The following is a 13057-nucleotide window of genomic DNA, read 5'->3' on the forward strand; positions in this document are numbered from 1 at the left end:
AACAACAAATCTCTTTATGGAAGTACCAAGGTTGATTGGGGAGATAGAAATTGAATTGGGGGGTGGGATTTAGGGCCTAGAAACAGGCAGAGGCTGACAAGAGATTCAGGACCTCACTGCTGCTGGGCACAGCAGATGTGAGTTCTGGGACATCCCATCCCCAGCCCCGCCCACTCAGCTCCCCGATCCCTTTCCCTAGGTTTCTTATGACAGGGTATTTAGTCCTCATATTTGCAGCCCATTATTAAAAAATTCTGTTTCCTTCGGTGAGAATGTGGTCCCTTGAAGGTGAAACGATATACTAAGGAAAGGGGGGTGAGAGATTTTTTCTTTCCGCTAATTCTGTAATGGTTCATCTTTCAGCACTGAGAGCGTCCATCTCTGTGGGCTGGAACGCTGGCCAGATGGGAGCAGAGGCACTAAGGCAACGGTCCCTTGCATGACCTTGTGGTTGGTATTCGCCACCAGGTCGGCTCCAGCTACGGTGACCTTGCGTATCACTGAACAAAACTCTGCCCTCCTCCTATCGACATCCTCACAAGGAGTCATCGCTCTCACGGTCGTACAAGCGCCAGGAGCTGGGAGTGATCTGAACGATGACGCCGGCTCCACTGGCTGTGACCTTTTAGATCCCGGCCTGTTTGGAATAATCCTGGAGTGCACACACACACACACACACACACACACACACACATTCATACACACGAGGGCTTCAAAAAGTGTGTGGAAAACGAAATAAAAGATCATGAATTTTTCTACAAATTTCTGGAATCTCCCTCACATGTATGTGATCTGTATGTGTATATAAATAAATACCTATTTGTATATATGCACATACATGGGTATGTATGTCCCGCTGGTCCTACTTTGCTAGAGATCCCTAAGGCAGCATCCTCGGACACATTACTTGCCTTTCCTAAGCTTCAGATCCATCTTGGGATGCAGTTTTATCATTATTTCCAGCAGGGACAAAGCTGTGTGCCCTACACGGTAGGGATTCTCATTGAAGCGGAAAGAGTCCTCAAGTCACGCTGTCACGCCCGTGGGTGCTGTGGGCACCAAGTCCCAGGAGAGAATGTGGGCCAAGGTTTTCCTTCACAGGATGTGGCTTGGGAGGTGCGGGACTTGCCTTTCCCTCCCTGGTCCATCTAGCCTTTTAAGACAAATGACACCCTTGACTCTCCAGGTTGGTTGATTTCCCGGCGATATGACACCAATCTGAGGTTTCCAAGCAGATCTTTCCCTGTCAAGAGTGTGGATGGCAAACGACTGGCCCCGGTTCAGCAGCAGTGACCCATGACCTGATAAATGAGTCCTCTGGTGGCAGATGAATGGATTTTCTTTCTCCAGCAAAATTTCTCTTTTAAAGTGAGACAGAGCTCTCTCTCTCTCTCTCTCTCTCTCTCTCTCTCTCTCTCTCTCTCTCTCTCTCTCTCTCTCTCTCTCTCTCTCTCTCTCTCTCCCTCCTTTCCTTCTCCTCCCTCTCTTCCCTTCCTTCTGTTGTCTGTCTGCTGCCAGGAATCTCTGGACTATTGGAGATGTCTTTCTTTTGATTTCCACCTAGAATAGTCAACATCAGCTAGAGATCAGGACTTCGTGCAAAGTTTCTGAATGGTGTGTTTAATTATATCCTGGCATCCTAACAAGCCATAAGCCCAATTTCTTCTCTTTACATATCTGGAGGGCGTCAGAGCGGACTGAAATAATTTCACCATCTGCAAAAGATTTCGTAGACAAATAGTACTTAAGTTGAGAAATCCCTCCATAAAGGTACCAGGACACCACTCACCACTCATGATTCCCCTCACTCATCCACGGGGAAGTTTAAAACAGGAACCCGCTGTGCGTTGAGAAAGGCAAACGCACAAGCATTATACCTGAGCAGTTTGTTAATTGGTCACAATTTTTCATCCATTACCCTTCACCCTAAGGAACCCCCTTCAGGACAAGTTCTCCAAGGCTTTCCCCCTGTGATGGGAAGGCACTCTTGGAGCCTGCAGACGGACTGCGAGGCAGAGTTCACATGTCACCCCAGCTATTGCTTGCGTTGCCAGCTGCCTGTTACGATCCCCACCAGAGAGAGCATTGCAGAAGACTTCTAGGACATCAAAGTTGATGATGTGTTTTTAGTTTTACCATGTTCAAGCTACATAAAAATAAACACCGACAAAAGAAACACGAAACATTGCTTCTTGTCATTTTCCGCCCATGTCAGTGAATTGGCCTGGTGCTTTGTGTGCCTGGAGTCATGTTACATGTTGCTGTTTCCTCTGAAGCCCCACGAACTTAGACCTAGAAACTAGAGGCCAAGAGGAAAGCTGTGCTTCTTGTATGAAGTGATCCAACGCTCTCATCAATTAGCTAGGCCTGAGTCAGCTTTTAAATTATTTATTTTTTGATGATCACTCATTGAAGGGTGGTTCCAAGCTAGCCCAATGAGAGCTACCATGTAAATAAGATCGTTTGGTGGGGTGGGGGGGTGGCGCCGAGGGCTGGTGGCATAGAGGTGATGGACCTGTTGGGCTGCTAACCACAAGGTCAGCAGTTAGAAACCGTAAGTCAGCGCTGCTGGAGAAAGACGAGGCTTGCTACTCCACTAAGGAGTTAGTCTCTCACAGGGGCTGTTTGACCCTGACCTAGAAGGTCACAACGAGTCAGAACTGACTCGATGAGAGTGAGTTTGGGTTGGTGTTTTGAGGTAATAAATGATCGTTTTAGTATTGTAGCTTTGTCTTTTTCTTCCTTCTACATAACGTGTGTCCATGTTTTAGGGAGGGGCTGCCTTACGTACCACGGTATTTAAGTCAAAAAAGGAAGAAAGGGTAACAAGATGAAGAATATGAGACAAAAGAAGCACCCAATGGGAAGGTGGGGGAGAGAGAGAGAGGGAGGTTGGTTTTTGAGTATTTACAAGAGGAGCAGCAAAGAATTAAATGAATGGATTTACATCATCGAGGCATCTCATTAGTGAGCCCAGCATAACCGGCACTGAGAGTTTTCAGGGATTCAGTTTTCAGATGCTTATCAAACCCAGTCAGCCACCTAAGAATGGCCTGGGCAAAGAGTCTTCTTAGTGTTACCCACAGGGGAGCTGGGTTCTCCCTGCCCCTTCAAATGGAGACAAAGCTGGCTTGAACCCATCTTCTGTGCCCTGTAGGGGTCAGTCCCCCCCACACAAAGGATTCTGCTTATTCAAGGGCATGATGGTGGAAGTGGACATGGAGTAATGTCAGTTTATGTCCTCCTTCTTACTGTTGGCTCAGGAGTCTGTCCTTAGTGAATTAATTGATGATCTCACCAATGCAAATATGTTGCTTTATTACACACCACATCAAATCTGATACGAAAAAGTTTAATGCCCCCAAAGCAAAACCCATGTACACAGGCTTTCCATGTAGAAGAGATTTTTCCTCAACATTTGAAGTAAGAAAGGAGATGGTTTTCTTTATATATTCTAAGTTTGTATTTTTAGGTTCATATTAAGTTTATATGTAATAAAACCCATCCCTTCTAAATGTACAGCTTAGTGAGGCTTTACAAGTGCAGTTATTATGTAACCAACACAATTTATAGAGATGATTCTCATATTAAAAAGTTCCCTTGGCCTAGCTGTGATCAGTCTCTATATTTCACTCCATTCCACCTTTGGTTCTAAACACCCACTAAATGCTATTGTAGATTCGTTTTGCCGATGTACAATTTCATGTAAATGGAGTCCCCTCGTATGTACTATTGGTGCCTGGCTCGCTTAACTCAGTGTAATGTTTTGAGACCCAGTTATCTCGTTGTGTCCAAAATAAAAGGTGGTGTTGCTGTTTTTCTGAGTAGCCTAGATACACTGCTAATTATTTAGCCACTCAATTGTGGGTGCATATTTGAGAATTTTCCAGTTTTGGGGATATTAGGGAAAATCAGCAAATAGTTCTTTTAAAAGTCTTGATGTGGATATATGTTTCTATTTCTCTGGGGTAAGTTCCCAGGCACGAGACCTGCTGGGTCATACGGTAGGTGTATGGTTTGCTTAATAGATAGAAATTGCCATATGAAATTTCAAAATGCTAGTAACATTTTAGAATTTCATTAGCCAAATATGATATTTCTACTTGCTCCATATGAGTGCCCAGATACAAGCCATGGTACTTTCAATATTGCCTACTATGCATGTGAAAGTTGGACACTGAATAAGGAAAACTGAAGAAGAATCAATGCATTTGAACCATGGTATTGGCAAAGAATATTGAAAATACCATGGACTGCCAAAAGAACAACCAGGTCTGTCTTGGAAGAAGTGCAGCCAGACTGCTCCTTAGAAACCAGGATGGCCAGACTTCATCTCATGTAGTTGGATGTGAGAGAACAGCCCCCAGAGAAGGGCAGCATGCTTAGTGAAATGCAGAGGGCCCTCGACAAGGTGGAGCGACGCAGTGGCTGCAACAATGGGCTCGCGCTTAGGAACAATTGTGAGGATGCTGCAGGACCGGCGGTGTTTCATCCTCTTGTGCACGGAGCGGTTATGAGTCGGAACTGACTCCACACACCTAACAACAACAAATGACTGTTTCTGCCCCAACACTCAGTGTTGGCAGTCTTTTCAACATTTGCCATTCTAACGGGCAAGTAGTAGCATCTCATTGCAGTTCTAATTGGCATTAAATAAGGAGGCCGAGTGTGCATCGTGCATTGGACCAATAACTGCAAGGTCGGGGGTTCAGCCTCACCAGGTGCTCAGGGGAAGACTATCTGAGGCTAGCTGTTCTCATAGACTTACAGCCACGGAGATGCAGGGGCAATTCTAGTCCTTCCTACAGGGTGGCTATGAGTCAGAATGCGCTTGATGGCAGTGAGTATATTTATTTTTGAAGGGTTTTGCGTGATTGATTAAAGGAGCCCCGGTGAGGAAGAAGTTAAAAGTGCTTGACTACTTACCAAAAGGTTGGCAGTTTGCACCCACTAACTGCTCCCTAGAGGAAAGATAAGGTAATCTGTTTCCATAAAGATTCATAGCCTTGGAAACCCCATAAGACAGTTCTTCTCTGCCCTATGGGATTGCTGTGAATTGGAATTGATTCAATAGCAATGGGTTTAAAAATATATATTTTAATGATTAATTAGGCAAAGCATCTTTTCATGTTCTTATTTGTCATCCACTATTTCTCTTTTGGTAATGTGCCTGTTTAAAACTTTTGTCCATTTTTATCACTAGGTTGTTTGTCCTTTTATTAATGAGTTGTCAGAACTTTTTCATATTTCCAGATAAGAGTCCTATAGTAGATATATGAGGAGCTCTGCTGGCATAGTAGCTTATGTGTTGCATTGGGCTGCGAACCCCAAGGATAGTGGTTCGAAGCCACCAACCATTCCTTCAGAGAAAGAAGATGCTTTCTACTCCCATAAAGAGTTACAGTCTCTGAAACTCATGGAGGGGGCAGTTCTACCATGTCCTAAAGGGTCGCCAGGAGTCAGAATGGATTCAATGACAGTGAGTACATATATGGTTTGTAAATGCTTTCTCCTGTTCTATGGTGGGTTTCTCTCTCTCTCTCTCTCTCTATATATATATATATATATATATATATATATATATGTGTGTGTGTGTGTGTGTGTGTATATATATATATATATATATATATATATATGTGTGTGTGTGTGTGTGTGTGTATATATATATATATATATATGTATATATATAGCCTTTTGATGAGCATAAGTGTTTAATTTTGATGAAGTCAAATTTAAGCCAATTGCCTTTTATGGTTCATATATTTTAAGTTCTTTCTAAGAAATCTTTGCCTTCTCCAAATAGAGGCATTTGAACATACAAAGAATTTCATATTGAACAGCCAAGACGCCTAGATTTTGTGGCGCAGCACTGATCTCCCCGGGGGGCCTCTGGTAAGCAGATTCAGACTCTGCTTCTCCCACGGATGTTTCCCTTGACATCGACTAATTCACACAGGACCAAAAACTTCCCAAGGAAAAGCAAACACACTCGACACCTGCTCGCTGTTGGGGACCAAGCACATAGAGAGGAGTCTGATGGACTCGGTTGATCCCAGCAGAGTTAGGAGAACAAGGAAATCTTTAGAGAACGTTACCACCAGGAACGAAGAGTCTAGCCTCTTACACAGTACTCAGAGGCAATTCCAGGAATGGCTGAGCAGCTGATACGTTCTGCCTGCCTTAGTTATCTCGTGTTGCTATATCAGAAATGCCAGCAGTAGATGGAGTTAACCAATGGAAACATGTTCTCAAAGAGTTTAAGAGGCCAGACGTCCTGACTCAGGGAGCTGGCCCGAGCTGGCTTTCTCACTCTGTTGGCTCTGGAGGAAGATCCTGGTCTTCTTTCAACAACTGTGAACCATGTGGTCCTTGGAGATTCCCATGCGTTTCAGCCCCCACCTTTCCCCGGCCTCGGCGCTTTTCGGGGTAGGAATCCTGGCTCTGAAAGGGCATGCTCAACTCTTGGTTCATCTTTATTGGTGGGACTGAGACACTCCTCTCTCACTGACCCTCTCTGCTCGCTTCTCTTTTATCTCTTGTAACATAAAAGGCACTGCAGGCTAAATGCAGGGAAACTGCCCTTACCTGGACCAGGACTGGATGTGGCCTGAGAAAGAGTGGTGTCTTAAGTAAGGGTGCTATACCCACCTTCATCCTGCCACATTAACATAACAAGTATAACCTAATTCTCTGAAATATAACCTAACCTTGCTGGTGGCATGGAAGCTACAAGTCGGGCTGTTAACCGTAAGATGGGCAGTTTAAAACCATGAGTTGCTCCTTGGGAGAAGGATGGGGTTTTCTACTCCCAGAAAGAGTTACAGTCTTGGAGACTCACAGGGGCAGTTCTGACTGTCCTACAGAATCATTATGAGTCAGCATCGGCTCAATGGCAGTGAGTATTAGTAGTGACAGCTGAGGTTGGGATTTATATATCACAAAATGTAGGATAATTACATCAGATCACAGATTGGAGCCCAGTCTCATAATGCTGGGATTCATGGTCTACACAAGTTGGCATGTATTTTTGGGTGGCATAATTAAACTCCTGACACTGACCTAGTCCAGCTGACTCCATTTGTCACTGTAGAAAAAGAGTTTAGTTGTCTGAAACGTAATGAACTCTAGAGTAAGCACTGAAGTGCTTTGGGGCTCAATTAATCATACTGACAACTCTTCCTTCTCTTTTCTCTACAGAAGGAGCATTCTTCTCAGTTTGCACCAGTAGAGACAAGATCTCTGGCCTCAAGATACAATGGCACCATTTCATTTTCTTAAACAATAGTGAAGTGGTTCCCAAGTCCACAGGTGGCTATAGGAACCAGAGCCAAGTCCCATTCCTAGAGAGGGACCTTTGTGAACCTGACAGCAACCAGGTGGCAGATGCCTGGCTTACCTTTCACTGTGGCCACAGTGGGAAGGGGGCACTCATCATGATGCGGGGTCCCTGGCACCTACTGAATCTGCTCCTCGATAAAGTCCTTTTTCTAGTTCCAAAAGTGAGCGTGCCCTTTCCCTCCAAAGTAGGCACTTTACACAAAGGCAGAGGTCCACTGAGCACGCATGCAAGCAAAACAACATTTTGAATCTAGTTATCTGAGTGGAGTGGAAATCCCTTATATAATAAAAAGGTTCTAGTTTCTTACCAATTCATACAGGGCTCAGCACCATATTATTGTTGCTGTTCTGATTGCCTCTGGGTTCCTAGGGAGCTGGATTCTTCGTTATTCATTTAGGAAAAGAAATCATGTGAATGTTAAGAGATCTCAGGGGTGCAAATCAGGGACAGGTTACTCAGTCAGTACCGTAAGCATGGGCTTACTTGTATTTACTAATGTTCTAGGGTGGGGGAAGGCCCAAAATTAAAACAGAATGCATAGACCCCTTTCTTAAGTCTTCAGGAGGCCCAATGGCTTAGTGGGTTGTGCACTGGGTCGTTAACCAGTTGACCAACTATACTTCAGAGAAAGACAAGGCTTCGACAGTGGGCTCCAGCTTAAACACAATTGTAAGGATGGCGAAGGACCGGGTGATGTCTTGCTCTGCTGTACTTGGGGTACTATGAGTGGTAACCAACTGGACCCCACTTAACAATGACAGTGGATGACAATGAGAGCCCCAAATCCACTTGCAAAGTCCCCATGTAATCAAGCCTCCAGTGGCTGCTCGCTGACCAATGACTAAGCATGTGAATGTCTGACCCTCAGACAGAGTGCATTGAAAAGTGGATGATTGTAGATATCGTTAGGTTCAATTTTAACATCCTGTCATTTGTTTCCCTTTTGACCCATTTGTAACTTGTTCTAATTTTTAAAAATTTTTCTACATTGTAAAAGTTATTATTTTACAAATCTTATTTAATTTAATAAATGCATGTAAGGAATTAAAGACTTTTGCATGTCTTTCATTTGCTATCCATCAGGTACAATTTAGTTCCTCCAAATCTGGTGAAAGTTCATTTTCAGACAGCCCTTTTTAAAGGAACCCACGCTACAAACCATCGCTATTGCCAAGGTACTGTCCAGCGGCACTAATCTCAGATCTGGCATTAATTCTTCTAGCGATGCCACTTTAACCTCCAATTACAGACAAACATCACACATTTTGGGCCTGAAGATTCTGTTATTCTTTTCAGGGCCATCTTTGGAGCTATGTAGATTCATTCTGCCGTCCTCTGAATTTCAGATATCCTCAACATTGAGTTTAAATCCCTTGAAGTCCCTAAGAGATGTTCAGCTAGCTCTGCAGATGATGCCAATACCTAAGGATCAAACCACACATCTATTAGATTGTTCCGACTACCTTGAAATATGTCTTGTAGTTCGTCCTCACAGAGGCAACCACTAGTTCTGCAAGTAAAGCAAACCACACAGTTCCTCCATGAGGCGTTTCCAAGGGTGTGGGTCTGCAGACAAAGCCCCATCGAGACAGACCTCATTAAGTTTGTTCCAGTTTCTATTACCTTAAATGTTCTTTTAGATTGAAGCTTTTCTGTGCATGATTTTGTTGCTGTTGTTGGAGCTTGATGTATTTGTTATATGAAATCCAGGATAGGTAATCCATAGAGATAACAATTCGATTAAGACACTTCCTTAGGGTTATGCCGGGGAGGTTGGGAAGAAATGGGGAGTTCATCATAATGGGTACAAAAACATAAGAAACTGTTCTAAACTTGATTGTGGTGATGATTGCACAACTCTTTTTACTATATTTAAGCCACTGAATTGGATGGCACATGAACTACATCCCAATAAAACTTTTATGTTTTATTATTAAAATAATAACGATGTGGGAAGCAAGACTTGTTTGTCCAGAAAGAAAGAAAAGAAGCATCTACATCAAGAAGCCCATCATGAGGCCATCCATCCCCGTGTCCGAAGGATGCACCGCTAAAAGGCAACTCAAAGAGAACAGGAAGGCAGCGGGAAAGGAGAATGGACACAAACCCATGATCGATGGCTGATCATTGCACCACGGTCACGGGTGGGACTACAGACATGGCAAAGGGGCCATGATGGTGATTCCCACACTGAGGCAGATTGGTTAAAGATCCTCCAACCAGACTGGGGTCTGACTCATTACCATGTGCCCCAGTATGCACCAAAGGCACACCCAGACAAGTCCCTGAAGGTGAGGCAACCCCGTTGTGGCCACTGGACTCAAAGCACGCCACTCTGCCTGAGGGCAAAGCTTTGCGTTGCAGGTTAGGGACTCCAAGAAGGCTGAATCTAGGTGGAGATTCGAAGTGGGTTTAGGTTCTCTCACTGTCAGCTGTAGCCTGCCACAAACTTAAGGCTCAGACCTTAGGCTCTGATATACTTACTAATTTGTAAGCACAAATAAGCCCATGCTTCCCTTATGTGGCATTTAGGTTCAACTTGCACCTGTGTGAAAGTGGAACAAGGTGGAGTCCAACCTGATGATGCCTCATTGGGGGTGTGCCCCTTTTATAAAAGAGACATTAGGAACCTCTCTCTCTCTCTCTCTCTCTCTCTCTCTGAGCCTTAACCTTCTTCCTCACTGGGACTCTGTGTTTGTCTCCAGGGGCATCCGCCTGTGGGAGCTGACCCTGGGAGCTAATTTCCAAGCTGTTGGCGCTCTGCCATGTTCCCAAACCTTGGATCCACATGAGGCTGCACTCATCTGCTTCTGATCTCCCTGCGTCCTGCTTCGCCATTCCGTACCACTGGACTGCCACAAAGTGAATTTGAAAAGAGCCCATGATTGCATCAGATCCATGGACTTGAGTTGGACTGGGCTGGGAGGCCTTCTTGATATAAAATTACTTCTTGATATAAAGTTGTTCCTTAGACCTATATAACGATCACTGGTTTTGTTTGTTGAGACAGGCCAGCCTAACACACCTTGGTTACTGGGTACTCCTTCCCTGACAGGGATTGTAGATTTGAGAAAAGTATAGAAAGGCGCTGGGGGTTGGGGGGAGGTTGGAAGAACAGAAGAGGCGAACCATGCTTAGAATCAGAATCTTTGATATAGTGAAAAAATGTGAAATTATATACTACAGATTAGTTAGTAAACAAGGTAAGCCCATGTGTGTTAGACCAGGTTGAGTAGAGAAACAAATCCAGAGACACTCATCTATGTGTAAGAAAGAGCTTTATATCCAAGAGTAATTGTATATCAAGAAAGCATGCCAGCTCAAGTCCGTAAGTCTGATATGAGTCCATAAATTCCTCTTCAGACTCATGCAGCACATGTAATGATGCAAATGCAGGCAGATCGCAGGCCGGTGAGTGCAAAGTCTGGAGGATCCGGTGGCAGTGGAAGCATCTCCAGGGCTCTTGCAGGACTCAGCATGGCTCCATGTGGCTGGTCAACAGGAAGGTGAGGCCTAGAGGGGTGGCGAGCGGCCTCTAATGAGCTATTTATCTCTTTTGTGCCTCCATATGAGGTCATCAAGCTGCGACCTGATTGACAGGCTAAACCCCACCCCTTCACTCTTCATATCCTCAAGTTGACACATTCTTATGTAACTACCACACCGTGTTAACCTTGCATTTGGGGTTAACAGACACTGTTGGGTTTTGCTCTTTGACCTTTCAGTTAGCAGCGCAGCCCACAGCCAATGTGCCAGCAGAGTTCTGTTGGTATCTAAAACATATGCTCAGTGTTAATAAGAAGCCAACCGATGTCCTCAGACTCTCTTGAGCCCTCCTTAGAGGCGGTGGGTAGATAGAAGTGGGTTGCTAGTGTTGATTTGCTCTGAAAGAGAGTGGTCAGCATGAAAGTCAGGTCACCTTATACCTGTAGAGTCAACCAGACAAAAATAACTCGGGCATCCTTTAAAATGATATGGGTACATCTCTGATCACAGTGAAGTGATGTTAAGAAGAAATACCAGAAGGAAAACTGGAAAGTTCACAAATATGTGAAATTAAACATCCTAGTTTTATCAATGGCAGAGAGTTTTATACAACTAATGTTTCCAAGAGGAATCACAAGAAGGATTTGGGAATCCCTTGGAACCAATGTTTCCAAGAGGGAGGTTATCAAAATACTCTAAAGTGCATGAAAATACCAACACAGCATACCAAAACTTTCGGGAAGCAGAAGAATTTATGCTCAGTTGAAAATGTATAGCTATAAATACAGTAAAAAAAGAGGAGAAACTCTAATCAATAAGCTAAAATTATACTCTACAAACCAACCAAACTCAATACCATTAAGTTAATTCAGATTCACAATGACAGGGTAGAACTGCCCCTGTGAGTTTCCAAGAATGTAAGTCTTTATGGGAGTAGAAAATCCCATCTTTCTTCCAAGCAGTGGTTGATAGTTTTGAACTGCTGACCTTGCAGTTCCATAAGAACTGCGTGACCATCCCGTATGAAGACCAAACTAAGCCTAAAGAAAACAGAAGGAAGGGAATACAAGGGCTAGAAAACCCGCTTCCACCCAGACTCTTCTTACTCATAGTGAGCGTAGACAGGGTGTCTGAGGCTGTAGATCTTTACAGGAGCACAGTTGCATCTTTCTCTCCAGGAGCGCCCACTGGTTCCCAGTGCCTGAGCCTGTCGTCAAGTCAGCAGCCCCACTCAACCAATCACGCCCTCAGCGTTCCCTTAATTGTGTTCTTGTCCATCAGTTGGCTCCAACCCCACCCGGCCTGGTCCCGTGCCATCTTCACAACCACTGCTTTGTTTGAGCCCATTGTTGCAGCCACTGGGTCCCTCCGTCTTGGGGAAGGCCTTCCTCTTTTTCGCTCTCCCTCTGCTTTAACAAGCACGAGGTTCTTCTCCACAGACTGGTTTCTCCTAACAATATGTCTAAAGGACATGAGATGAAGTCTTGCCATCCTTGCTTCCAAGGAGCATTCGGGCTGGACTTCTTCCGAGACAGACCTGTGTGTTCTTGTGGCTGTCCATGGTACTTTCCATACTCTGCCGGCACCATCATTCAAATGGATGGATTCTTCTTGTGTCTTCCTTATTCAAAGCCCAACTTTCACATAGATGAGGTCATGGAAAATACCTTGGCTTGAGCCAGGCACTCCTTAGTCCTCAAAGTGACAGCCTTCCTCTTCAACACTTTAACGATGCCTTGCTAGCCGATTTACTGAATGCAAGGCGTCATCTGATCCTCTCTCCACCCCCCCTTCCCCCGCCCTTGGCTTGGATTTAGTTCCATGTGGACTTAGTTGACATCTCACTTAGATGGCTGCTTCTTTGGAAATAAGCCTTTAAGATGCCAGATATTATTATATGATAGCCAGGCACACATTCTTTGCCACATTTTGCTAGAGCAGCTGTATCTTCTGTGTTCCCTTCCTGAGGACGAGTCTGGAGCAGGGCCATGACGTAACAACTAATTGTTCTTAAGTTGGAGCTAGGATTTGGTGCAAGACCAAAACCCAGTCCTAAATCTATGCTATTTTACCCCCTTCTTTTAATTTTCTATAACTTGGGAGTTAATACATATGTCATATCATTCCATAGTTCAATCACTTCAAACAGAATTGTATGATTGTTTCCATAATCAATCTCCAAACTTACTTTTCCTTCCTGGATTCCTCGACATCATCTGCCCCTTATCCCCT

The 13057-nt window shown here is 44.3% G+C and overlaps 1 non-coding gene and 1 pseudogene across 1 annotated transcript; one reads left to right on the forward strand and one right to left on the reverse strand.

Annotated features, from left to right (window-relative positions):
* Positions 1-13057, forward strand: part of LOC115868675 — a 93792-nt pseudogene that overhangs the window by 67692 nt on the left and 13043 nt on the right.
* On the reverse strand, positions 8809-8939 carry LOC115868899. The gene has a single exon (XR_004045860.1). It is a non-coding gene; the product is annotated as a small nucleolar RNA SNORA18 (small nucleolar RNA).

This window comes from Echinops telfairi, unplaced genomic scaffold, assembly GCF_000313985.2.
Source record: "Echinops telfairi isolate 266 unplaced genomic scaffold, ASM31398v2 ScPeMD7_18;HRSCAF=68, whole genome shotgun sequence".
Classification (NCBI taxonomy): Eukaryota; Metazoa; Chordata; class Mammalia; order Afrosoricida; family Tenrecidae; genus Echinops; species Echinops telfairi.